The sequence below is a fragment of the Dendrobates tinctorius genome, unplaced genomic scaffold, assembly GCF_039654945.1.
Source record: "Dendrobates tinctorius isolate UK_male_01 unplaced genomic scaffold, ASM3965494v1 ptg000070l, whole genome shotgun sequence".
Classification (NCBI taxonomy): Eukaryota; Metazoa; Chordata; class Amphibia; order Anura; family Dendrobatidae; genus Dendrobates; species Dendrobates tinctorius.
In genome coordinates, this window is record NW_027361738.1 from 39703229 (window position 1) to 39729866 (window position 26638).

The 26638-nt window shown below is 42.2% G+C and overlaps 1 long non-coding RNA gene across 1 annotated transcript in view; it reads left to right on the forward strand.

Moving 5' to 3' along the window:
• LOC141095936 (uncharacterized) overlaps positions 1-26638 on the forward strand; it is a 176965-nt gene that overhangs the window by 117938 nt on the left and 32389 nt on the right. Inside the window, exon 2 of the long non-coding RNA XR_012233514.1 lies at positions 11333-11428. This is a non-coding gene — a long non-coding RNA (uncharacterized lncRNA). The remainder of the gene's footprint in view (positions 1-11332; positions 11429-26638) is intronic.

Sequence of the window (26638 nt, forward strand, 5' to 3'; positions counted from 1 at the left end):
TTCACCTGCCCGAGTCCGTCCGTCTTGTGGTACCCCCAGGCTCTCTCCGTCTGGGGCTTCTCTTGTCTCTCCGTCTGCGGCTTCTCCTGTCAGGGCAACCCCCTGACTGTCTCCGTTGTCAGTCCTTCCTGGAGCTTCTCTTGTCTCTCCCTTCAGTCTTCTCTCCTGAGCTCCTCTCCCTGGACTGACCACTTCTAGAACTCTCCAGCCTCCTTCTATCCCACTCCTTTGGAATTCCCCCTAGCGTTTTTGTAACCCCGCCCCCATGACTGTGCGGTTTTGTAGCCATAAACTGATGTTAAGTCCATTTCTCACAACTCTACTCCCAGCTTGTGGCCAAACTGTAGCACTACACCCATCTTTCCCTTCTCCAGCTGTCTCCCATCTATAAATGCAACAGTCCACCTAAAGCACACTATACCTTTACCTTCCCACTGTAGACAGGTCCGTACGTCAGTCCACTTCCCTTACACCTGCTTGAACTCATTACATTTATAAAAGACAAATGTCCACACACTTAATCACACTCCAACTTCTCCACCATGACCAAAACCAAAGGGCTGTCTAAGGACACTAGGGACAAAATTGTAGACCTGCACATGGCTGGGATGGGTTACAGGACAATAGGCAAGCAGCTTGGTGAGAAGGCAACAACTATTTGCACAATTATTAGAAAATAGAAGAAACACAAGATAACTGTCAAATTTCCTCGGTCTGGGGCTCCATACAAGAACTCGCCTCATGTGGTAAAAATGATTCTGAGAAAGGTCAGGAGTCAGCCCAGAACTACACAGGAGGACCTGGTCAATGACCCAAAGAGAGCTGGGACCACAATCTCAAACATTACCGTTAGTGACACACTACGCCGTCATGGATTAAAATCCTGCAGGGCACGCAAGGTCCCCCTGCTCACGCCAGCACATGTCCAGGTTCATTTGAAGTACGCCAATGACCATCTGGATGACCCAGTGGAGGCATGGGAGAAGGTCATGTAATCAGATGAGACCAAAATAGAACTTTCTGGTATCAACTCCACTTGCCGTGTAAGGAGGAAGAAGAAGGATGAGTACAACCCCAAGAACAATGTCCCAACCATGAAGCATGGTGGGGGAAACATCATATTTTGGGGATGCTTTTCTGCAAACCGGACATGCCGACTGCACCGTATTGAAGGGAGGATGGATGGGGTCATGTATCATGAGATTTTGGCCAACAACCTCCTTCCCTCAGTAAAATCATTGAAAATATGTCGTGGCTGGGTCTTCCAGCATGATAATGACTCAAAACACACAGCTAGGGCAACTAAGGAGTGGTTCCGTAAGAAGCATTTCAATATTCTGTAGTTGCCTATGCAGAATCCAGACCTGAACCCAATAGAAAATTTTTGAGGGAGCTGAAACTCAATGTTGCCTAAAGACAGTCCCGAAAACTGACAGATCAGGAGTATATCTGTATGGAGGAGTGGGCAAAAATCTCTGCTGCAGTGTGTGAAAATTTGACCTCTGACCTCTGTAATTGCAAACAAAGGTTTTTGTACCAAATATTAAGCTCTGTTTTCTGTTGTATCAAATAGTTATTTCATGCAACAAAAAGGCAAATTAATTATGTAAGAAACCTACAATGTGATGTTCTGGATTTTATTATTAGATTCTGTTTCTCACAGTTGAAGTATTCCTGATGGCATGACGAATTAAAGTAGAAGGCCATGTAGGTGTTTGTACAAAGTAACCACTGATTACGTAAAGTCGGTTCATCATACCTTACACCTATATTTCTAACCATCAATACCCAGGAAAGTCCAAACTGACAAATCACATTTTGGCTGACATCTATCTTCTGTGGATGCCAGCAGTCACATATCTCCTGTGTTAACATTTTCATTACTGATTAAAATCATCCACTTTGAACAATGTATTCTGTTAGAAAGGTCCACAGCGATCAGTTGTAATTTGTAATCTGGATTTAAGTGTTCAGTTGCCCTGCAGCACCACCACTGGAGAAACATGAAACAGTTCCCATAAAAATCATTGGGTTATCTGTGTACTGCATGGACATTCCCGGCCCTCCATAGTGAGAGACTTAATAGCTGTCCTCTGCTTTGAATAGTACATGAGGGTCGAGAACGATGGTCTCTCCTAGACTTCATATTACCAAAATATGTATTTGTTCATCTTAACTTTTATAAAAATAGAGAACAGTCTTACTAATTGGCCAACAAACTTTACAAGCTTTGCACTGTAATTATTAGTTTTCCTAATTTAGAAAAGAACACAGAACAGGTTGTGCTCAGAGTCCAGTTCCATCCTCCAGCAGCTGCTCTCTACCTGTGCCCAGATCCGAATAGTGTGACAGTTGGTGACAAAATGCCACATTAAACGCACACGTCGCTAAGAAATAACATATTGTGGAATAACTGTGGGAAAGAACAAGAATAATTCCTAAAATGTGAGCAGATGTGAATAAATGCAAAGTGAATGTTAATTGATGTCTCTACGTACTTAATCATCAAAAATTCTCTTTCTGCAATATCCAATATAAATATCTGTAATATTCAGTTTCCAAAGTGAGATCTACTCCTGCATCATCCACAGCCCTATTTTTGTTGTAGGCAACCTGTTTTCAAATAACAAATTGTGAATTTATAGAGGTGGTACCTATATGAGACCCTCCAGTCAAAATAGAGAGTGGCTACAAAAAGTGCTTTCTCTCTGGAGGAGACAGTGTGTGTATGCAATACATACACAATCCATTGATTCCATGTAATGCTTCTCTTTACCTGCTGTGACGCTGCTGGGATATTGAACACACACTGATTCGTTCCCCCACAGATTATACGTGGTGGGCCAACTAGAAGCAAAATATCCAGTCATCACCACATTGTCAGAGAAGGCTTCACGCAAAAGGAATTATACAATCAAGTCCACACCTGCAAAGATCTGACCATAAGCAACTTTGTCCATTGAATTACGCAATTGTTACTAATATTAACCAAACCACAAATATTCCTGTTTCCTAAATTCCCCGTTGGTTCATACATCCTCCTAGCCTCCCATTAACCCCTTAACCACCGGGCCATTTTCCATTTTTGTGTTTTTGAATTTTGCTCCCTTTCTTCCCAGAGCTATAACTTTTTTTGTTTTCCGTCAATATGGCCATGTGAGGGCTTGTTTTTTTTTGCGGGGCAAGATGTACTTTTGAAACGACACCATTGGTTTTAACATATCGTGTACTGGAAAACGGGAAAAAAATTCCAAGTGTGGTGAAATTGCAAAAGAAAAAATGCAATTCCACACTTCTTTTTTACTTTGTTTTTTTTTTTACCATTTTCACTAAATGTTAAAAATGACCTGCCATTATGATTTTCCATATCATTACGAGTTCATAGACACCAAACATGTCTAGGTTCTTTTTTAGGTGGTGTAAAAAAAAAAAAATAGAAACTTTGGTTAAAAAAAAAGGCGTCATTTTTCGTGTTGTGGGGCTGTGTGAGGGCTTTTTTGTGCGCCGAGCTGACGTTTTTATTGATACCATTTTGGTGTAAATACGATCTTTTGATCGCCCATTATTGCATTTTATTGCAATGTAGCGGTGATCAAAAACACGTAATTCTGTCATTTTGAATTTTTTTTCTCGTTATGCCATTTAGCGATTGGGTTAATTCTATTTGTTATATTGATAGATTGGGCGATTCTGAACTCGGCAATACCAAATACGTGTATGTTTAATTTTTTATTGTTTTATTTTGAATTGGGCGAAAGGGGGGATGATCTGAACTTTTATATATTTTTTATTTTTTAATATTTTTAGAAACATTTTTTTTTTACTTTTTGCTTGCTTCAATAGTCTCCATGGGAGACTAGAAGCTGCAGTTGTCCGATCGGCGCTGCTACATACAGGCGTTGATCAGATCGCCTGTATGTAGCAGAAATGCTCACTTGCTATGAGCGCCGACCACCAGGCAGCACTCATAGCAATCTGGCTATGACAACCATAGAGGTCTGCTGGAGACCTCTGGTTGTCATGCAAACCCATTGGTGACCCGCGATCACATGACGGGGCACAGATGGGCGGGATTTCCGGCTTCAGTTAAATGACTCTGTCAGAGATTTACAGCGGCATTTAACGGGTTAACAGCCGTAGGTGGATCGGGATTCCACCGGCGGCTGTTAAAGGCACATGTCAGCTGTTCCAAATCAAAGGGAGGGATTCCGACATGGGCGTACTCTTATGCCCAACGTAACAAAGGGTTGAACCACTTAGTGACCGGGCCAAATTTTTTAAATCTGACCAGTGTCACTTTATGTAGTAATAACTCTAGAATGCTTCAACAAATCCCTGTGATCTTGAGATTGTTTTTTCGTGGTACATTATACTTTATGACAATGGTAAATTTAGGGCTATATGTTTTGTGTTTATTTATAAAAAATATCAGAAATTTGACAAAACTGTAAAACTTTTAGCAATTTTCAAACTTTGAATAATTATCCCTTTAATCCAGATAGTCATACCACACAAAAACAATAATGAATAACATTTACCTCATGCATGCCTGCTTTAAATCAGCACCATTGGTAAAATCTTATTTTATTTGCATTTTAGGAGGTTTAAAAATGTAGCAGCAATTTTTCATTTTTTCATGGAAATTTACAAAATTTATTTTTTTAGGGAACTATCCAGGTTTGAAGCGACTTTGGGGGTCCTATATATTGGAAAAAAACAGCACTCTCTGACATACTGAAAACTGCTGTCAGATAGTTTATTAACCCTTCAGGTGATTTTCAGGAATTAATATAACGTGGCATGACAGGAATGAAAAAGTTGATTTTTACCACCTAGATATTGCTAACTTCTAAACAGGTCATTGCAGCCGGCAGACTCTAAGGCCGCTATTTGGCCGTGAATTGCCATGGCAAACATCAGGACTACACAATTATGATCTCAGGGTGTCAATAGGGATAAAGAGGGAGCCACCATACTTTTTTAACCATTTATATGATATAGTCATTATTGACAGCAGCATTTAAGGGGTTAAACAGATGTGGACGGTGCTAACACTGATCATGGCTGATGCAGCAAGTTGTCAGCTATAGTGTACAGCCGGCAGCTGCTGGATTGTCACCTGTATGGGGATGTTAGTATATTATATCTCAGGTTAGTAAAAAGACGTATTGGCTGTCATTAACCCCTTTCTGACATCAGACGTACTATCCAGTCCATGGGGCCCGGGCCCCTATGCCCATGGACAGGATAGTATGTCAAGTGCGATCAGCAGCGCCCACATGGTGAGCGCCGCTGATCGCGGCCGGGTGTCAGCTGATTATCACAGCTGACACCCGGCACAATGTGTCGGGGCGGTCACAGACCACCCCCGACACGTTAACCCCTTGCACACCGCGATCAAACACGAAGGGCAGGGAGGGGGCTCCCTCCGTGCTTCCCTAAGCCCCCCACAGCAGCGCAATGTGTAGCGCTGATGCGGGGGGCTCTTTCCCTGCAGGTCCCCGGATCCAAGATGGCGATGGGGACCTTCAGGGGCCTGCAGGGAGCTGGCTTCCTCAGCGCCTGCAAAGCACAGGCAAGGAGGAAACCTACACACTGCCTGTGACAGATTGCTGATCTGTCACAGTGATCTGTGATGTGACAGATCAGTGATCTGTCACAGGACAGTGATGTCCCCCCTGGGACAACCTAATAAAGTTAAAAAAAAAAGTGTAAAAATATTTTTTTTAAAAATCGCTAAATAAATTAAAAAAAAAATATTCCCTAATAAATTCATTTTTTGGAAATAAAAAAAAACCCACAATAAAAGTACACATATTTGGTATCGCCGTGTCCGTAACGACCTGCCCTATAAACTGTCCCATTAGTTAACCCCTTTAGCGAACCCTTAAAAAATAAAAATAAAAAACAAAGCAAAAAATAATGATTTATCATCATACCGCCGAACAAAAAGTGCAATAACGCGCGATCAAAAAGACGCATATAAATATCCATGGTACCGCTGAAAACATCATCTTGTCCTGCAAAAAACGAGCCACCACACAGCATCATCAGAGAAAAAATAAAGTTCTAGCTCGCAGAATAAAGTGATGCAAAAATAATTATTTTTTATATAAAATTGTTTTTATTGCATAAAAGTGCCAAAACATAAAAAAAGACATAAATGAGGTATTGCTGTAACTGTACTGACCCAAAGAATAAAACCACTTTATCAATTTTACCACATGCGGAACGGTGTAAACGCACCCCCCAAAAGAAATTCATGAAACGCTGGTTTTTGTTCATTCTGCATCCCAAAAATCGGAATAAAAAGCGATCAAAAAATGTCACATGCCCAAACATGATACCAATAAAAATGTCAACTCGTCCCGCAAAAAATAAGACCTCACATGATTCAGTGGGTCAAAATACGGAAAAATTATAGCTCTCAATATGTGGTGATGCAAAAACTATTTTTACAATAAAAAGCGTCTTTTAGCGTGTGACAGCTGCCAAAAATAAAAACCGCCATAAATAGTAAATCAAACCCCCCGTTATCACCCCCTTAGTTAGGGAAAAATAATAAAATTAAAAAAATGTATTTATTTCCATTTTCCCATTAGGGTTATGGCTAGAGTTAGGGCTGAGATTAGGGTTAGGGGTGTGTTGGGGTTAGGGTTGGAGTTAGAATTGGGGGGTTTCCACTGTTTGGGCACTTCGGGTCCTCTCCAAACGCAAAATGGCGCCTGATCTCAATTCCAGCCAATTCTGCGTTGAAAAAGTCAAATGGTGCTCCTTCCCTTCCAATCTCTGCCATGTGCCCAAACAGTGTTTTACCCCCACATATGGGGTATCAGCCTACTCAGGACAAATTGCAAAACAACTTTTGGGGTCCTATTTCTCCTGTAGCCCTTAGGAAAATAAAAAATTGGGGGCAAAAATATCATTTTTGTGGGAAAAATAAGATTTTTTTATTTTCACGCCCGGACGTTATAAACTTCTGTGAAGTGCTCACCACACATCTAGATAAGTTCCTTAGGGGGTCTAGTTTCCAAAATGGTGTAATTTGTGGGGGGTTTCCACTGTTTAGGTACATCAGGGGCTCTCCAAAGGCAACATGACACCCGCAGACCATTCCATCAAAGTATGCATTCCAAAACGTCACTACTTCCCTTCCGAGCCCCGACGTGGGCCCACACAGTAGTTTTCTCCCACATATGGGGTATCAGCGTACTCATGACAAATTGAACAACAACTTTTGGGTCCATTTTCTCCTGGTACCCTTGGGAAAATAAAAAAAATGGGGACTAAATGATCATGTTTGTGGAAAAAATGCGATTTTTTTGTTTTCACGCCCGGGCGTTATAAACTTCTGTGAAGCACTGGGGGAGTTCAAAGTGCTCACCACATGCCTAAATAAGTTCCTTAGGGGGTCTAGTTTCCAAAATGGTGTCATTTGTGGGGGGTTTCCACTGTTTAGGTACATTAGGGGCTCTCCAAATGCAACATGACACCCGCAGACCATTCCATCAAAGTCTGCATTCCAAAACGTCACTACTTCCCTTCCGAGCCCCGACGTGGGCCCATACAGTAGTTTTCTCCCACATATAGGGTATCAGGGTACTCAGGACAAATTGGACAACAAATTTTGGGGTCCATTTTCTCCTGGTACCCTTGGGAAAATAAAAAAATTGGGGACTAAATGATCATGTTTGTGGAAAAAATGCGATTTTTTTATTTTCACGCCCGGGCATTATAAACTTCTGAGAGGTGGTTCAAAGTGCTCACCACACATCTAGATAAGTTCCTTAGGGGGTCTAGTTTCCAAAATGGTGTCATTTGTGGGGGGTTTCCACTGTTTAGGAACATCAGGGATCAGGGGCTTTCCAAACGCGACATGGTGTCCGATCTCAATTCCAGCCAAAAACGTCAAATGGCGCTGCTTCCCTTCCGAGCTCTGCCATGCACCCAAAGAGTGGTTTACCCCCACATATGGGGTATCAGTGTAGTCAGGACAAATTGCACAATAACTTTTAGGGTCCTGTTACCCTTGGGAAAGTAAGAATTGAGGGTGAAAAGATCATTTTTGTGGAAAAAATATGATTTTATAATTGTACGACGGTACGTTATAAACTTCTGTGAAGCCCTTGGGGGTTCAAAGTTCTCACCAAACATCTAGATAAGTTCCTTGGTGGGTCTAGTTTCCAAAATGGTGTCATTTGTGGGGGGGTTTCCACTGTTTTGGTACATCAGGGGCTTTCCAAACACGATATGGTGTCCGATCTCAATTCCAGCCAAAAAAGTCAAATGGCGCTGCTTCCCTTCCGAGCTCTGCCATGCGCCCAAATAGTGGTTTACCCCCACATATGGGGTATCAGCGTACTCAGGACAAATTGCACAATATCTTTTAGGGTCCTGTTACCCTTGGGAAAATAAAAATTGGGGTGAAAAGATCATTTTTTTGGAAAAAATATGATTTTTTAATTGTACCGCTGTACGTTATAAACTTCTGTGAAGCCCTTGTGGGTTCAAAGTTCTCACCACATATCTAGATAAGTTCCTTGGGGGGTCTAGTTTCCAAAATGGGGTCACTTGGGGGGGTTGCCACTGTTTAGGTACATCAGGGGCTCTCCAAACGTGACATGGCGTCCGATCAGAATTCCAGCCAATTTTGCATTGAAAAAGTCAAACCTCCCTTCTGAGCTCTGCCATGCGCCGAAACAGTCGTTCCCCCCCACATATCAGGTATCAGCGTACTCAGGACAAATTGCACAATAACTTTTCCAGTCCAATTTCTCCTGTTACCTTTGGTAAAATAAAAAAATTGAACCTGAAAAAATTTTTTTGTGAAAAAAAGTTAAAATGTTCATTTTTTTTTTTTTTTTTAAATATTCAAAAAATTCCTGTGAAGCACCTGAAGGGTTAATGAACTTCTTGAATGTGGTTTTAAGCACCTTGAGGGGTGCAGTTTTTAGAATGGTGTCACTTTTGGGTATTTTCTGTCATATAGACCCCTCAAAGTGGCTTCAAATGTGATGTGGTCCGTAAAAATAAAATGGTGTTGTAAAAATTAGTAATCGCTGGTCAACTTTTAACCCTTATAACTTCCTAACAAAAAAAAATTTGGTTCCAAAATTGTGCTAATGTAAAGTAAACATGTGGGAAATGTTACTTATTAAGTTTTTTGTGTGCCGTATCTCTGTGATTTAAGGGCATAAAAATTCAAAGTTGGAAAATTGCGAAATTTTCGCCAACTTTCCATTTTTTTCACAAATAAACGCAAGTTATATGAATGAAATGTTACCACTAACATGAAGTACAATATGTCATGAGAAAACAAAGTCAGAATCACCGGGATCCATGGAAGCGTTTCAGAGTTATTACCTCATAAAGGGACAGTGGTCAGAATTGTAAAAATTGGCCCTTTCATGAACGTGCAAACTACCCTTGGGGGTAAAGGGGTTAAAGAGAGGTTTGGGGGTTTTTTTCTTAACCAGACATAAGGTTGGGTACCCATGGGGTTTGGGTTCTGGTTCAAGTTCTGGTTCAGTACTTTGGAATAAAGTTGGGTTCAAGTACTAGAACTCAAACTTCCACAGGTCCGCTCATTCCTACTAAAGATGGGTTTTCGTGTATCAGCTGTATGTGGCGCAACTAATGATAAAGTTGTACACTCTGCATGATTCCAGCATCCAAATATCAAAAAAACACTGCATGCAACATTATTTATAGTGTTCTATTACAAGTCCAGATCAATAACTGATGAGTGATGACTAAAAATTATTCCAAAAAAATCTGGGACTGGACTTCAGTTTCCCCCTGGTGTTTCTGTTTAACACTTACCTGTAAGCATTTTTCATCACTTATAATATTGATTACGGCAAATAATTGTACTCCCTACTTTGCTAACCTGCAGGGTTGGACTGACCCATCTGAGCCCAGGATATTGCTGCACTCAGTAAGGATTCTGAAATAACAATGTGTCACCACTGAAATTGTCTTTAGAAAAAAATCACTGGTGTATTCTGATTGGCTCATCAGCAATGCACCTTCCTATCATTTGTTCCATGTGTGAAATCAGCTAAGAAAATGATGGAACTAGAAGTGAACTTGCTCTTTATGGATAGATCACGATCCCAAGAAACTCTAGAATTCTTGCAACCCACAATATATACCGTACATACTCGCGTATAAGCCGAGATTTTTCAGCCCATTTTTTGGGACTGAAAGTCCCCCTCTCAGCTTAAACGCGAGTCATATACTGGGGGTCGGTGGGGGAGAGGGAGCGGGGGTGTCAGACCATATTGACCCCCCGGCGCGGTCTCTGCAGCCCCCCTGCTTCTCCCGGTCTCCTTAGGCTGTCACGTGGTACCGCTCATTAAAGTCATGAATATGTAGAGAAGAGAGAAAGCAGGATGGCACTCACCATTTATGAGAATCAAATCACTTTACTTCACATACACAGGGCATCGGCATAGGCACGGGAGCAATGTGCTAGAAGACGGACAACAGCCATTTCACGCTCAATGCGCTTCAACAGGACCTGTTGAAGCAACTGAGCGTGAAACGGCTGTTGTCCATCTTCTAGCACATTGCTCCCGTGCCTATGCCGATGCCCTGTGTATGTGAAGTAAAGTGATTTGATTCTCATGAACGGTGAGTGCCATCCTGCTTTCTCTCTTCTCTACAATGAAATGTTCTGTTTTTTAATTATGGGATTGAGCACCCGTTCCAAGTGGGATTAAGGTGTTTTTTAATTAATGTGGAGAAAAATATATGTGCAGACATTCAGGGTAATTTTTTTCACACAACGATGCCAGATATCTATTTTCTCAATTTGTGGAAAGTCATGAATATGCGCATATTCATAGGGGTTTGGCTTATACGCGGGTCGGCTTATACACGAGTATATATGGTAAGTAATTTTTTGGTAAGGGCAGACTTCTGGAATCTCAAGCCATATACCTTCTTTGTCTCTCTATGCGAAGGAATTAAATTGGTTCAAAAAGTCAAAATGAAAAATTTGAAAACTTTTAAACATTAAATTTTTAAATTTTGGAAAATTGTATTTGCACATAGATTGCAGTACATTATTTCACATACAAAATTATAATACTAAACTCAACATACTGGAACAAGAACACACCATAGGTAATATAATGTATCTTACTGAAGTTTGCTGTCCTGAACGCCCTACATCCATGTACCATTTCTTTAAGGAAGCACTCCTCCCATCAAAGTTTTCATCCCCTTAATATATTGCAGTCATCATATTATATAGCGCTGTGTACTTACAATTGCTCATTTTGCCTTTCTACCCAGCTAATTCTTCTCTTTTCTCTGCTTTATGTAGAAACAAGAAGTCTATTTTTCCTACATGAAACTCCTGACCCAGCCGCTCCCTCCTCCCCCTGTCAGGGACTTTTGCAGTGACTGATGACTCATACAGGTAAAAGAGATTTCCACTTTTTACATAGAGCTTAGAACAATTCGGCTAGTCAATTTTTAATCTCGTGATGTCATAGACCTAATGGAAAAGAGAAGAATTAACTGGGTAGAAAGGCAAAAAGAGCTATTGTAAGTCCACAATGCTATTTAATATGATGACTGGAATATATTAGAGGATAAACACTTTTATGATAGCAGTGCTTCTTTAAATAACTGTGATACTCTCAGTTCCACACCTAATATTTCCATGTATACCTAGATCAATACTGGACTCACTGCTAACAATTAGTGTTGATTTAACCCCCAATTAATCCACATGTTTTACCAGATACATATTCTTTCTTCACCATAAACCAATGCCATGTGACCCACATGAAAACTGCTAAATGTCACTTGTCAGTAATCACATTTTGGTTTTGGAGCAGTGTCTTAGGTCAGGCTGTGAGCTCAACAAAGTCTTTTTAATTACTGCCATTCTGTAAGAGGATAGCAGTCTACAGGGGATGGGGATAAACTGGACATAGCAGTCTGACTGGTTGTAATGGATACTTTTTATTGAGTAAAGATGCTCATTTCCACAGCCTTGATCAATGAAGATGATCCTGTATACACAAGCAAATGATCCTGCCACTGACCTGAGAGATGATATCTATATTATATATTGGAGAGAGCAATCCTACCGATGACAGCTTGGAGAAATAAAAGCAGTTTAGCTGTTCTGATAGTATGAGTCTGAAAATTGTTTTGTTTTGTTCTGTTCTGTTTGTTTTAAAGGGTTAAGGTAGGCTGCTTTACATAAATATAGCAGGCGGGTAAAGTAATATGGGAATTAAGAAAAAGAAATACAAACATTTTAATAATATATATGAAATAGAACCTGCCGACAAGACAAAAGTGGACAATTTTGCTCATATTCTTTTCCCGCTGTTACCCTAATTATTACATTTTTGAATTTTTATATTGGTCTTTTATAGTGCTTTTTTATGATCTATACCAAGGGGACATGGCTCACAAGATTCTCTGAGATTGTGTCTTTAGTCTGCTCTGCATTATTGCCCTGTGAGCAACATCCCCTTGGTATAGACCCCCACAAAGTTACACTGAATTTGCACTTTGGAACAATATGACATGTTTTAAAAACATCCAAAAAAAATAACGGAACGCTCATTGAAAAAAATGTTGAAAAAAATTATTAATTTTAACTTAGTGATCGGTTCTTTTTAAATGAATCATAAAACATTGTAGATTCAATTATTTATTGTAATATATAATATATTTCTATCATCCATTGATTGTTTATGTAACTATTGTGTCATGATCCAGGACGGGGTTTACTTTTTGTTATCCTCTTCCCCACCTGGTCTTGCGGAGGTTAATTTTCCCTGCCTCTCTTTTGGATCTGTTTGGCTCTGTTTGCCGCAGATGGCAGGCAGCATCAGTTATAGTTCCTGCCCCGGCTTGAGTGGCTGACCCCATTACATGCTGATTTGTCCTCTGTCCTTTCACTGTGCTCCTGTACCTGTCCCCTCCCGTTACTCAGTTGTCTTAGTGTCTGCTTCCCATGCTATGACCCTTTGGTATTTGACCCAGCTTGTTCTCTGACCTGTCTGACTGTTCTCCGTCTCTGGCGCTCCTGTTCCCGATCAGCTCTGACTTCTCTGGCTTGTTTCTCACCACATGTACTGCTTCTTCCTCTGACACCACGTTCCCTGTCTGTTGCTGACCCGGCTTGTCTGACTACCCTTTTGCTATCTAAAATACAAACAGAGAGCACAGAATGACAATTGTGCAGAAATATCCTGCAGTAAAACATATAACAGTAGCCAGCAAGTGCTGATGAAAAGATAACAAATACAGGGTATTTAGTGATACGTTTTTTTGCAAAAAAATGTATATCAAGCTGCTTCACCGCGTCAAGGTAACCCTATTGAAGCAGTCCCTATCTAATGTATTTAAAACATGAACATGTGAACAGTATCTAAATGAACAGGATGAAGATAGGCCGCTCCTTAGTATGGGCACGTGGTGTAAGCCAGCTCTTTATGTGCATGTCACACAAGAGAGGGGTGGGGTCTCTCAAATCATGCATAGGCATGGAAAAAACTTGATTAAAAACACATGTGACATGCACACATATGAACAAGTCGGTAGGACACTGTTCATACCACCCACTGACTCAAACACAGAGAGCACAGAATGACAATTGTGCAGAAATATCCTGTAGTAAAACATATAACAGTAGCCAGCAAGTGCTGATGAAAAGATGATAACAAATACAGGGTATTTAGTCAATACTTTTTTTGCAAAAAAATGTATATCAAGCTGCTTCACCGCGTCAAGGTAACCCTATTGAAGCAGTCCCTATCTTATGTATTTAAAACCTGAACATGTGAACAGTGTCTAAATGAACAGGATGAAGATAGGCCGCTTCTTAGTATGGGCACATGGTGTAAGCCAGCTCTTTATGTGCATGTCACACAAGAGAGGGGTGGGGTCTCTCAAATCATGCATAGGCATGGAAAAAACTGGATTGAAACCCTTCTGCTATCTAGTTGCTACTGCGCTGCTGCACTTTGGTGCTACGCTGTGAGTGCATCCTTTTCCCCTCACCAGCACCTCTGGTGGAGGTTGTGTGTAACCGCACTGCAGTAGCCTGACATTATAACTGAAAGTAAACCCCGACCTGGATCATGACATATTGTTCATCAATTATCTAACATCTATCCATTAATCAATTATGTACGAAATGTCTAACTAAACTTTATCTATGTTTAACAATCAATCAATCTTTTTATCATTATGTATCATATATCCATTTATTTTTTATGTGTCTATATTTATATCTATTCAATCGATCATCAATCTATTTATCAATTATTTATGTAACTTTTTGTTGTTTATCAATTATCTATCCATTTGTCAATTATTTATCTAACTATTGATATACCAAACTATCTATGGTTTTCATTTCTATCCATTTATCGATCTATGATATATAGCTATCTAATATCTATCTAATATTTAACTATCTACTATTTATCTTTCTATATATCTGTCTATCAATCACCATAAATCTAAATACACTTATGCATCTCTGGATACAAGTTGCTTTTTATGAATATTTTGACCAAACATCAGACAACACCAGCATTTTGGGTAATTTTACGTCTCATCATAGTCCTTACATTACTCTTGTATCTTATATCTTAGCCTTGTATAGCTATTTTCTGTTTTGTCACTACTTGAACAATGACATCCATAGTGTTTAGGCCGACAGATCCTATATATCCAAATATCCATGTTCCAGATTTTAGGTAAAAAGGTTGATGGTGATTGTGTCTTGCAGGATGGCGGACAGTAGGGCCCAGTAGCTCCTGAACCTCAGGAAGCTTCACACCCACTGCCCCTATTCAGAAGGGATTTAACCCTGCACGCCAGGACGATCAGGGGGATTAAAGAGTAATTAAACCAGATAAATTATCTGCCTTAAACATTATTTCAAAGTGTCCATTCTGGTGAAGAAAAGTCTTCGCTGCTTCATTTACTTTATTTTAGGAAATAGAACAGATAACACAATGGCGTTTGCAGGAATGTCCTGGAATGCACATTTTCCTCTAATGAAATTAAAGAGCTCTCTGCAGAGGGGAAAGTGTTAGGGCTGATCCATGAAAGGAAACAAATAGGTTCAGAGGACAGTATTAGGCAAATGACTGATCCCGCAGGAAGTATTTGTGGCAGATTCCCCTTTAAAGGTCAGTTTAACCTATAAAAGTAAAAGTCGCTGGTGCTGACATGCTATGGGATATTGTTTCCGGTATCACTGTTTGTCTAGCTGGGCTATTGTTCCTTTAAGGCTACATTGTACTGTTCACAATGGACCTAAATTAAATGTATATACAGTATAAATGTATATATGAGACATTTCTACCTAGCAACACAATTTAACAATGTATTCTACAATTCTGCATGTCTAAAATAGATGGTTTTATTGTAGATGACAAGCCCCTGGTGCTGATGAAGGGGTCAAACATCCATGTACCACATAGGAAATGCCAGTATTGTAGAGGGAGATTTTAGATGAGGGGAGGGGGCCATTATAAATGTTGTTCTGGGGCCCAGGGAATTTTTTCCTATTGAGATAAGAATTATACGTGCCTGAACATTAAAATTACAGCACCAAAAAGGAAAATTTGTGGATTATGGAAATCACCGGATGGATAGAGATATTCATGATATGCAAATGATGAAAAAATGGAAGCAAAGTTCTTAAAACATCTTGATTTATTCAGCATTGACTATGAGCATCATGCACAGAAATCCCTGGCGGATTCCATTGAGGTCATTAATCTTTATCTAAGGCCGGGGTCACACTTGTGAGTGCAAATCGAGAAACTCGTGCTAGTCTCTCGCATCAATACCCGGAACTGCCGCTGTGCCGCCCTCCCAGGGCTGTGGGGTACTCGGTACTGGGCCGGTCTCTCAGAGGGGACTGTCACAGCAGCGGTGACCCGGTCCGTGGCCCTGGGCGCCCATGTAAAAGGGGTTGAGTTGGGAATAAAGTTTATAAGTGATTCATGACGCCACCTGTGGTGTTCGACAAGGGAGGTGCTAAGCTGACGCTGCAGACAGATCCTCTGGGACAGATGGTGTAGTGCAGCAATGATGTTGTAGCCCTCCACAGGTAGGGCTGTTGGTCCCAGGGCAGTGTAGCGGAATGTTTAGGAAGAGGGTGCAGTGTTTGGCACAGAGATGTAGCAGTGCTGAGGATGTTGCAGGAAGGAGGCAAGGACACAACAGGGTGCAGTTTCTTTACCTTTACTTGGCAAACGCAGTCCAGGGTCCTGGCTACAGATGGCACAGGAGCAGGCTAGCCTGGAAGCAACTCAGGGATCTCTCTATCAGATGGGTTGTGTAGTTTCCTTCCTAGCGCTGGCTTGAGGTACATGCAGTACAGTATTACTCTGAAGTTCCTCCTTCTTATCTTCTCTTAGAACTACCTCGTATGGCAGACATCTGTAGCCCTCTATCTCTCTTGGCTCACCCGTCGCTGTTGTGCCTCCGAGTCTTAGTTGGGAATAGAGCATTTACAGCTTCCTATTCCTCTGGTTTCTGTTGCAGGACCTTCAGTATCCATACAACCGTGGAGACCAGGCTCCAGATCATGCGCTATCACTGGGAGGGAGCTATCTTTCCTCAGCTCAACCTCCAGCTTCTCTCCACACGTCTAAACACATTGCCCTCCTCACACTAACTCTTCATTTCCCTTCCTGGCCCTCAGAGAGCACTCCTCCCCCAATTCTGGTTCAGAGCTCCCTCTGCTGGCCTGGAGTGGGAACTGTGCTGTATGACATGGTTAACTGTTAGAGAGACCCTTCATTGCCTCCAAGCCTGACATCACCCTCCCTGGAGAAAGGCAATGCCACTGTGACGTCCATACTCCTGGGGGCGCCACACCGCTGGCAGTCGGGACTGGAGCGCTCAGCTGCATAGAAATACATGCAGCCACACACTCTAGTCCTGAGTGCCAGCGGCAGTGCCGAGTATAGATGCGAGTTTCTCACATTTCAGTTGCAATTGTGACCCCAGCCTAAGGAATATTCTGCAGAGCTGAATACACTTGGGTAGAAATTCTCACAGTGATCTGCTATGAATCCAGTGAGCATGAACTGCCATGACCTCATCACTGGCATTTTCCCACGGTGCTGAGGTCACAGCAGTTCAGTCCGGCTGCAAGAACAGCTTCAGTGAATAGCGGTGATGTCACTGATGCTGCGCTCCCTCACAGCCTAACCTGCGCTGAAGTCTGTAGCGTGGGAAAATGATCTGACATTTTCTCACGCTCCAGAGTTCAGCATGGGTCAGGCTGTGAGGGAGCGCAGACTCAGTGACGTCAGCGCTAGTCACAGAAGCTGCACTGGAAACATCTCCTCATTCATCAGTGGTTTTTCAGCCGGGATGGTCGCATTCTAGCACCTTCCAGGTTGAAAAATGTATAACCCCCAGATATGGATTGGCGTGGGACACAATGACGGACAGATATGGAATATTGTTGCTTTTTTATTTTATATTTATTATAGGAGAACGAGGGCTTCACATGGATTAGGTGTGTGTTGTGAGTTCATTTTCCCCTCCGTCACTGAGGCCTGGTGAACTCCCTATTCTAGTGAAGGAAGGTAGTGAGCCTGATTATCAGGCACCTGGGACTAATGAAGACGATTGGCTGAGTGGAGTCAATGACTGGATTTAAGGCAGCCTACGCCCTTTCTGCCCTGCGGGTGATTTCTCTGTGGACTCTTGGACACCAGTCTGATTCCTGCTCTCCTAAAGCTAAGTTTGCTGTTTTGCCTTTTTGCATCTAAGATTTGTTTTTGTTTTTCTTGCTTTTTGGATTCTGCCACTCCCTGCTGGAGTGTGCAGTGTTCCTTGAGCTCTGTTTTCTGAAAGTACCTGAGTGCTGATTTAGTTTTTGAAGCTTAGTTGCTTCAGGGCCATTTTTATATCAGCTTGTTGGCTTTTGTCCCTGATAGGGTTTTGGCAGATTGCAGACAGCAGCCTTCCTATCCGTTCCTATCTAGGTAGTTTTTGGGCCCCGTCTTTGCTCAGCCTGTCTTTCTGTCTGTGTAAGTGTTTTCATCTTGCTTCACCGTCATTATATGTGGGGGGCTGCCTATTGCTTTGGGGTCTGCTCTGGGGCAGTTAGATTTCCCCTTTCCTTCTTTAGGTCTATGTATCTCTCCGGCTGTGATCGAGGGGTCTAGGTCATCGTAGGAACCCCCACGGCTACTGCTAGTTGTGTTGATAGGTTCAGGGGTCTGCAATCTGATAGTTGCCAACTTCTCTGGTTTTCAGGACTTAGCTAGCATTTCTGTTTTTGCCTCCTACGGTGACTCAATCATAACAGGTGTGTTTGTAAGTATCGTTTGATTAAATATAATAAAGAAGGCTGTGTGTTTATTTTAAATAAAGGAGTGCCTGTTTTTTCTTTACAATTTGACAATGGGGTTAGTAATAGGGGCGTCTTATTGACGCCTCTCCATTACTAACCTCGGGGATTGTTGTCACCTGAAAGGTGACACTAACCCCCTACTATTACCCCATATGCCACCGCTACAGGGCAGTGGGAAGAGCAAGGTTATGTGCCAGAATTGGTGCAACTTAGAGATGCACCTTTTCTTGGGCAGCTGAGAGCTGATATTTTTAGCCGGTGAGGGAGCACTATCCATGGTCTCTTCTTTGGCTATTAACATCAGCCATCAGTTGCATAGCCATTGCTGGCTATTAATTATAGAGGGATCCCACACCATTTTTTTCCATGAAATAATCTTTTAGTAATTAAATACATGTCCAAAAATTTGCACACACACTATACTAATTGTATTTGTCACTTACATGTATATCTACCTATTCTATATGGATTTACTGTATGTAATCCATCTCTCCTATCCTGTCGGCTCCTGCAGTGATTTTACAGAAGCCGACAAATGAATTACCGGCTATTCTTCTATATATCTCTTTCTGCAATATAAATACATATATACTGTATATATGTGTGTGTCACTGACATCTATATATATGTATTCTATGTGTATATATCTATTGTTTTCTAAGCTGTCAGTGTGATTTTACTGTAGCCACACATGAATTTCTGCTTTTTCAAAGGACACCAGGGCGTAAAAATCGGACAGCACTCGCATGGTGCCAATGCTGTGCGATTTTTTTTCTTGCACCCATAGACTTTCATTGGTGAGTCTCGGCTGATATACACAGCAAATAACAGCATTCTGCGATTTCACTCGCACATATAATACGGCCGAGAAAAAAATGGTGATGGGAGCTGCCCCAAAGATTAACAGCGGTCCGAGTGCTATGCGATGTCTTATCGCATAGCACTCGTCCATATTCCTCGCTAGTGTGACTCCGGCCTAAAAGAGCCTATAGGCCACGTTCGCGCGTTCAGTATTTGGTCAGTATTTTACATCAGTATTTGTAAGCCAAAACCAGGAGTGGGTGATAAATGCAGAAGTGGTGACGTGTTTCTATTATACTTTTCCTTTTATTGTTCCACTCCTGATTTTGGTTTACAAATTCTGATGTAAAATACTGAACAATGACTGAACGAGTGAACGTGACCTTAGGGTTGAAGCCTTTAAATTTCTGTCTGGCAGGGATTACATAAAATAAAATAAATAAAATATTCTGCAACGTCAGAAGAACAAGTGCCACCAATTACTCAGAATGAAAAAAATACCTTGGAAATTATACCTGACATACTCTGCACTTGCTGGCATCTAAAATCTAAATATAATTGTGTGGAATCAAACGTTTCTTGATCCCCAAAAAGTTTATTTTAGATTTTTTTCTTTTTCCTCCTAGGGGAATACCAGAGTAGTACATGTCCATGAGCGGAGCAGTGGGACCGTGGAGATTAGTTTGGTGTGTGTCTGAGAATCCTTGGAATCCTGGCACAATGTAAACAGCATATACTGTGTATTAGATTACATTAGCTTGCTGTTGTTTTGCATTGGCTCAGAGAGTAAAAGCTCCTTTTTACATTGTCAATGGCTATAGATTTGGTCATGACACCTTTAATGGGCCTTGTTTTAAAAACACATGGTCATTAAGAGGTTCTCGTGTGCTGCTGCTTCATTCCTGCAGGTTATAATCACATAGCATTGTACCCGGAGGTCTCTGCTCTCATTCAGACTGGAGACCTTTGCTGAATCAAAACAGCAAGAACACACAGTGGCCATTGTGTTATTCTGGCCTTGCATTAGGTTAATGATGGGCGCTAGACGTGGTAATTGTACAATAATATTAAGTTTACTTTAACGGCTTTTATCAACCTGTATATGCAATCATTGACCAAAAGTTTTATATTAATAAACTAGCTGAAGAGCCCGGCGTTGCCTGGGCATAGTAACCAACTGTGGTTAGTTATAGCAAATTATAATGATTATATTGCACATAAAAACCGTGCATCTAATCCTATCCTGTGTGATACTGACTGCTGAGCCGTGTGTCTAATCCTATTCTGTGTGATACTGTGTGCTGAGCTGCATATCTAATCCTATCCTGTGTGATACTGACTGCTGAGCCGTGTATCTAATCCTATTCTGTGTGATACTGTCTGCTGAGCTGTGTATCTAATCCTATTCTGTGTGATACTGACTGCTGAGCTGTGTATCTAATCCTATCCTGTGTGATACTGACTGCTGAGCCGTGTATCTAATCCTATCCTGTGTGATACTGGGCTCCCCCTGCAGTCTGTGTCAGAGGGTGGTCTGTGTTGGCACGGTAATAAATTGTGTTATTTCCAGCTTTACAGAAGGACGATAACACCATAGAAATTATAAGAATAATAGGCCTCAGTTACCACAACTGTCTACAAAGAAAACTGTTGCTGATAGCAACCAATCACAGCTCATTTTTCATCTTTTAAACAGCTCTGGGACAGCGTGGTGAGTTTTGAGTGGCAACCTTTGTGTTTCGACTTTTATGTGGCGAGGTTGGTGTATGTGTGGTGAAATGTGTGCTGAGGGTGGTATATGTGTTGAAGCACGTGGTAGTGTGTGGCGCATTTTGTGTGTGTGTTCATATTCATATCCCCGTGTGTGGTGAGTATCCCATGTCAGGGCCCCACCTTAGCAACTGTACGGTATATACACTTTGGCGCCATCGCTCTCATTCTTTCAGTCCCCCTTGTTCACATCTGGCAGCTGTCAATTTGCCTCCAACACTTTTCCTTTCACTTTTTCCCCATTATGTAGATAGGGGTAAAATTGTTTGGTGAATTGGAATACGCGGGGTTAAAATTTCTCCTCACAGTATAGCCTATGGTGCTCTCGGGGTCCAGACGTGTGACTGCAAAATTTTGTGGCTGTAGCTACGACGGTGCAGATGCCAATACATACATACACTTTTTTCCCCATTATGTTGATAGGGGCAAAATTGTTTGGTGAATTGGAGCACACGGGGTTAAAATTTCTCCTCACAACATAGCCTATGATGCTCTCGGGGTCCAGACGTGTGACTGTGAAAAATTTTGTGGCTGTAGCTGCGACGGTGCGGATGCCAATCCTTGACATACATACATACATACACACCCACTTTGTGCTTTATATATTAGATTGCAAATCAAGTAAAAAAAAAAGACATCTATTCTGTCATCTTATACCGAGGCCACGTTCACACATTCAGTACTTTATATCGGTATTTTACCTCAGCATGTATAAGCCAAAACAAGGAGTGGAACAGTCGGAGGAAAAGTATAATAGAAACAGCGTTACCACTGAGTATTTTGTGAGGTAAAAAACTCACCAAATACTCAATATGTGCACATGGCCTTCGACTATGTTCCCATGTTGAGTTTTTGACGTGTATTTTTGCTGAGTCAAAAATGCACTGTCACCTACGTTCACACGTTCAGTATTTGGTCAATATTTTACCTCAGTATTTGTAAGCCAGAAACAGGAGTGGGGCCGAGGTCACACTAACCGACGTAAAATACGGTCCGTATTTTCCATGCGTAATACGGATGAATGACCCCTAAATAGTGCTTCGTATGTCATCCGTAAGCAAGGTGTGGTCGCGTATTTTGCGCATGTAAGCATCCGTATGTAATCCGTATGGCATCCGTATGCAATCCGTATGGCGAGATTTTCTCGCAGGCTTGCAAAATGGACATTTAACGGTTTTGAGGCCTGCAAACTATTTAAATCATTAGCCTGCCCCTATTTATTGGCTCAGGAACAGGTGGCTGCCTCCATTCTGTCCATTTGTGACCTTGCCTTGACTAGATGTGTTGGTGTTGTATGTGCAACATGGCAGACAGTCTGACTTTCAACACAACTGAGCAGGTTCTCTTCAACTGGCTTTTGTCACGCCGCTTTGGTCAACCATACCCAGTGATAGTGGATCCGGAGGAGGAGACGCATGTGGGTCCATCCACTTTTGAGGCAACGACTCACAAGAGGTCATTTTCACCGCCTCTATTCTTCTCTGCGGGAGCATCCGGAAAAATTTTACCAATACTGTCGCATGAGCCTTGCAACATTTTATCTACTCTTGGAGACAGTGCGCCCTGGGATAACCTTTCAGGACACAAGGATGCGCAAAGCCATATCTGGAGAGGAGCGACTTCTACGACTCGTACTCACATTACGGTATGTACTACACAACCACATTCTCTATGTTCATGATGTGTTGCCCAAAGTATGTATTTTTTGCTTTTTGGACTAAGTTTAATGCCCTCATCTTATTCCAGATATATTTAAACTTACAGACCAGAATGTTATGTGTAATATGTACTGAATATCATGTAGTCTTTGTGCGACCAAATATATGTGTGTTAGTAGATCTGAATCACTAACAAGTTTCGCATGTATGTACCTGGTGTTTTGTTAATTTGTACATTCTAAAATGTTCCATTTCTGTTGTTCTTCAGCTTCCTGTCCACTGGCCTGTCTTATGCCGCCCTCCACCATGAGTTTCTCATTGGAAGATCTACCATTTCTGGCAAAGTCAGGTCGACATGTAGAGAAATATGGTCAAGACTACATCAACTCGTCATGCCCGAGCCCAGGATGGAAGACTGGTTGAGGATATCAAGGGACTTTGAGGAGGAATGCCAGTTTCCTAATTGTATTGGGGCCCTTGATGGCAAACATATCCGGGTGCGTAAGCCGCCGAACTCTGGCTCCCAATTCTTCAATTATAAACAATACTTTTCTGTTGTATTGTTGGCTCTGGCCGACCCTCAATACAAGTTTATAATTGTTGACATTGGGGCCTATGGCCTGTTTCACACTTCTGTTTTTGACCATCAGTCAAAATCCGCCGTTTTGCAAAAAAAAAAAAAGGATCCTCCATTTTTTTGGCGGATCCGTTTTTTTCCCCATTGATTTGCATTACCGGCGGATCTTGATGGATGGCCATCCGTTGGATCCGTTTTTTGCGGATCCGTCAATTTTTTTGCGTCCGCCGACATGCCTGGAGGTACCATGCAAAGTTTTTTTGCTGCCGGATCCGCATTTTATAGTGCGCATGCCCGGAGGAATGAAGTCAGCCGGAAATTTAACCCTGAAATCATTTCTGGGGGACAGAAAAAATTCTCTCTCTCTCTCCCCGGGCTGCGGTTCCTTTAAAATTCTTCATTCATCGGATCCATCAAATTATCGGTCCGGTGGCATCCGTTCACATCAGTTAGCAACGGATCCGCTTTCCGCCCTTTTGGCGGATTTTAACTGACACAAAAAAACTTAAGTGTGAAACAGGCCTATGGAAGGACGGGAGACTCTCGAGTCTTCAATACTTCCATTATGGGTCGGCGGCTACGCACCAACCAGTTGGATCTACCACCACCATGCCAGCTACCAGGCTCCACTCAAGAATCAGTCCCTTATGTCCTCGTGGCAGATGAGGCATTTCAGTTAACGCGTAATGTCATGAGGCCATATCCCCGGCGCAACCTGGACCACCGGCACAGAATTTTTAACTTGCGCCTATCACGTGCTCGGCGACTGGTGGAGTGTTCCTTTGGCATACTTTGTGCCAAATGGCGGGTACTCCAGTCTGCCATTCAGCTGAGTGAACAAAATGTTAATGAAGTAGTTAAAGCCTGTGTGGTTCTTCATAACTTCACCAGGATACATGATTGTTCCTCCTCTGCTGGTGTTGTGCGTGGGTCGGACAATGTGCGTAGGGCGAGACCACCTATCAACCCTCAACGCAGACCGCTCTCTGGGCTCAAAGTGCGTGATATTTTCACAAATTACTTTATGACTCTAGCCAGATAGTTCAGTACCCCTGTGTCAAAATTGGTATTGTATCTCGGGCAGGGATATGGCGCCTTCTTCTTCCTCGCCGGGATGGTCCAGCAGGCTGTGGGGAGTTGGGCTGCTGCTAATGTTGCCCTGCTCCTCCTGTCTGGCTGATTGTGCAGCAGCAGACGGTCTTGCTTGTGGATGTGGTCCTGGTGGTGGGGTTTGTGGTGCAGGCACTGGGTTTTCCTGAGAGGAATCTTCACCCATGCTTCTTGGAGGGGGAGAAGATGGGCCAGCCACCTAAACCCCTACAGACCCAGGATCTATGATGGGCTCGGTATCTGAGCCAGTTCCTCTCTCCGTAGGTTGGACTGAGTTCTGTTATGAAATAGAACAGAGCCAAAAATAAATCAATTTTTTTGGCCCTGTAAAGTATCTGTGTAATGTGGTGTGAGGTATCTACTTACGGTGTCAGATCCAGAATAGGAGCGAGGAAGGAGAGACGATCATAATAAATATATTTTTGCTTTGTGTGGACCGCATCACCACTCCTGGCCCGCTGCTGACGTTCCCGCCTGTATTGGTCGCAGATGCTGCGCCACCGTCTCATCACTTCTTCCACTGCAATGTGACAGGAAATATTCTCAATTTCACATATTTGCTAGGTCAAATTTGCTACCAGTAGCCTAGGCATGTGGCCTTCTAGGGTGTGCTTTCTATCCAGGGTGGCATACAGTGGGGAAAAAAAGTATTTAGTCAGTCAGCAATAGTGCAAGTTCCACCACTTAAAAAGATGAGAGGCGTCTATAATTTACATCATAGGTAGACCTCAACTATGGGAGACAAACTGAGAAAAAAAAATCCAGAAAATCACATTGTCTGTTTTTTTTTTCATTTTATTTGCATATTATGGTGGAAAATAAGTATTTGGTCAGAAACAAAATTTCATCTCAATACTTTGTGATATATCCTTTTTTGTTGGCAATGACAGAGGTCAAACGTTTTCTGTAAGTCTTCACAAGGTTGCCACACACTGTTGTTGGTATGTTGGCCCATTCCTCCATGCAGATCTCCTCTAGAGCAGTGATGTTTTTGGCTTTTCGCTTGGCAACACGGACTTTCAACTCCATCCAAAGGTTTTCTATAGGGTTGAGATCTGGAGACTGGCTAGGCCACTCCAGGACCTTGAAATGCTTCTTACGAAGCCACTCCTTCGTTGCCCTGGCGGTGTGCTTTGGATCATTGTCATGTTGAAAGACCCAGCCACGTTTCATCTTCAATGCCCTTGCTGATGGAAGGAGGTTTGCACTCAAAATCTCACGATACATGGCCCCATTCATTCTTTCATGTACCCGGATCAGTCGTCCTGGCCCCTTTGCAGAGAAACAGCCCCAAAGCATGATGTTTCCACCACCATGCTTTACAGTAGGTATGGTGTTTGATGGATGCAACTCAGTATTCTTTTTCCTCCAAACACGACAAGTTATGTTTCTACCAAACAGTTCCAGTTTGGTTTCATCAGACCATAGGACATTCTCCCAAAACTCCTCTGGATCATCCAAATGCTCTCTAGCAAACTTCAGACGGGCCCGGACATGTACAGGCTTAAGCAGTGGGACACGTCTGGCACTGCAGGATCTGAGTCCATGGTGGCGTAGTGTGTTACTTATGGTAGGCCTTGTTACATTGGTCCCAGCTCTCTGCAGTTCATTCACTAGGTCCCCCCGCGTGGTTCTGGGATTTTTGCTCACCGTTCTTGTGATCATTCTGACCCCACGGGGTGGGATTTTGCGTGGAGCACCAGATCGAGGGAGATTATCAGTGGTCTTGTATGTCTTCCATTTTCTAATTATTGCTCCCACAGTTGATTTCTTCACTCCAAGCTGGTTGGCTATTGCAGATTCAGTCTTCCCAGCCTGGTGCAGGGCTACAATTTTGTTTCTGGTGTCCTTTGACAGCTCTTTGGTCTTCACCATAGTGGAGTTTGGAGTCAGACTGTTTGAGGGTGTGCACAGGTGTCTTTTTATACTGATAACAAGTTTAAACAGGTGCCATTACTACAGGTAATGAGTGGAGGAAAGAGGAGACTCTTAAAGAAGAAGTTACATGTCTGTGAGAGCCAGAAATCTTGATTGCTTGTTTCTGACCAAATACTTATTTTCCACCATAATATGCAAAAAAAATGAAAAAAAACAGACAATGTGATTTTCTGGATTTTTTTTTCTCAGTTTGTCTCCCATAGTTGAGGTCTACCTATGATGTAAATTACAGACGCCTCTCATCTTTTTAAGTGGTGGAACTTGCACTATTGCTGACTGACTAAATACTTTTTTTCCCCACTGTATATAATTGGGGCATCCAGGCCAGATACACAGGTCACAATAGTTCAGGTATCAAGTAACTACATTTAAAACTTGGTTGGCTAGGAGGAAGAGGAGCTTGTAGCCTGG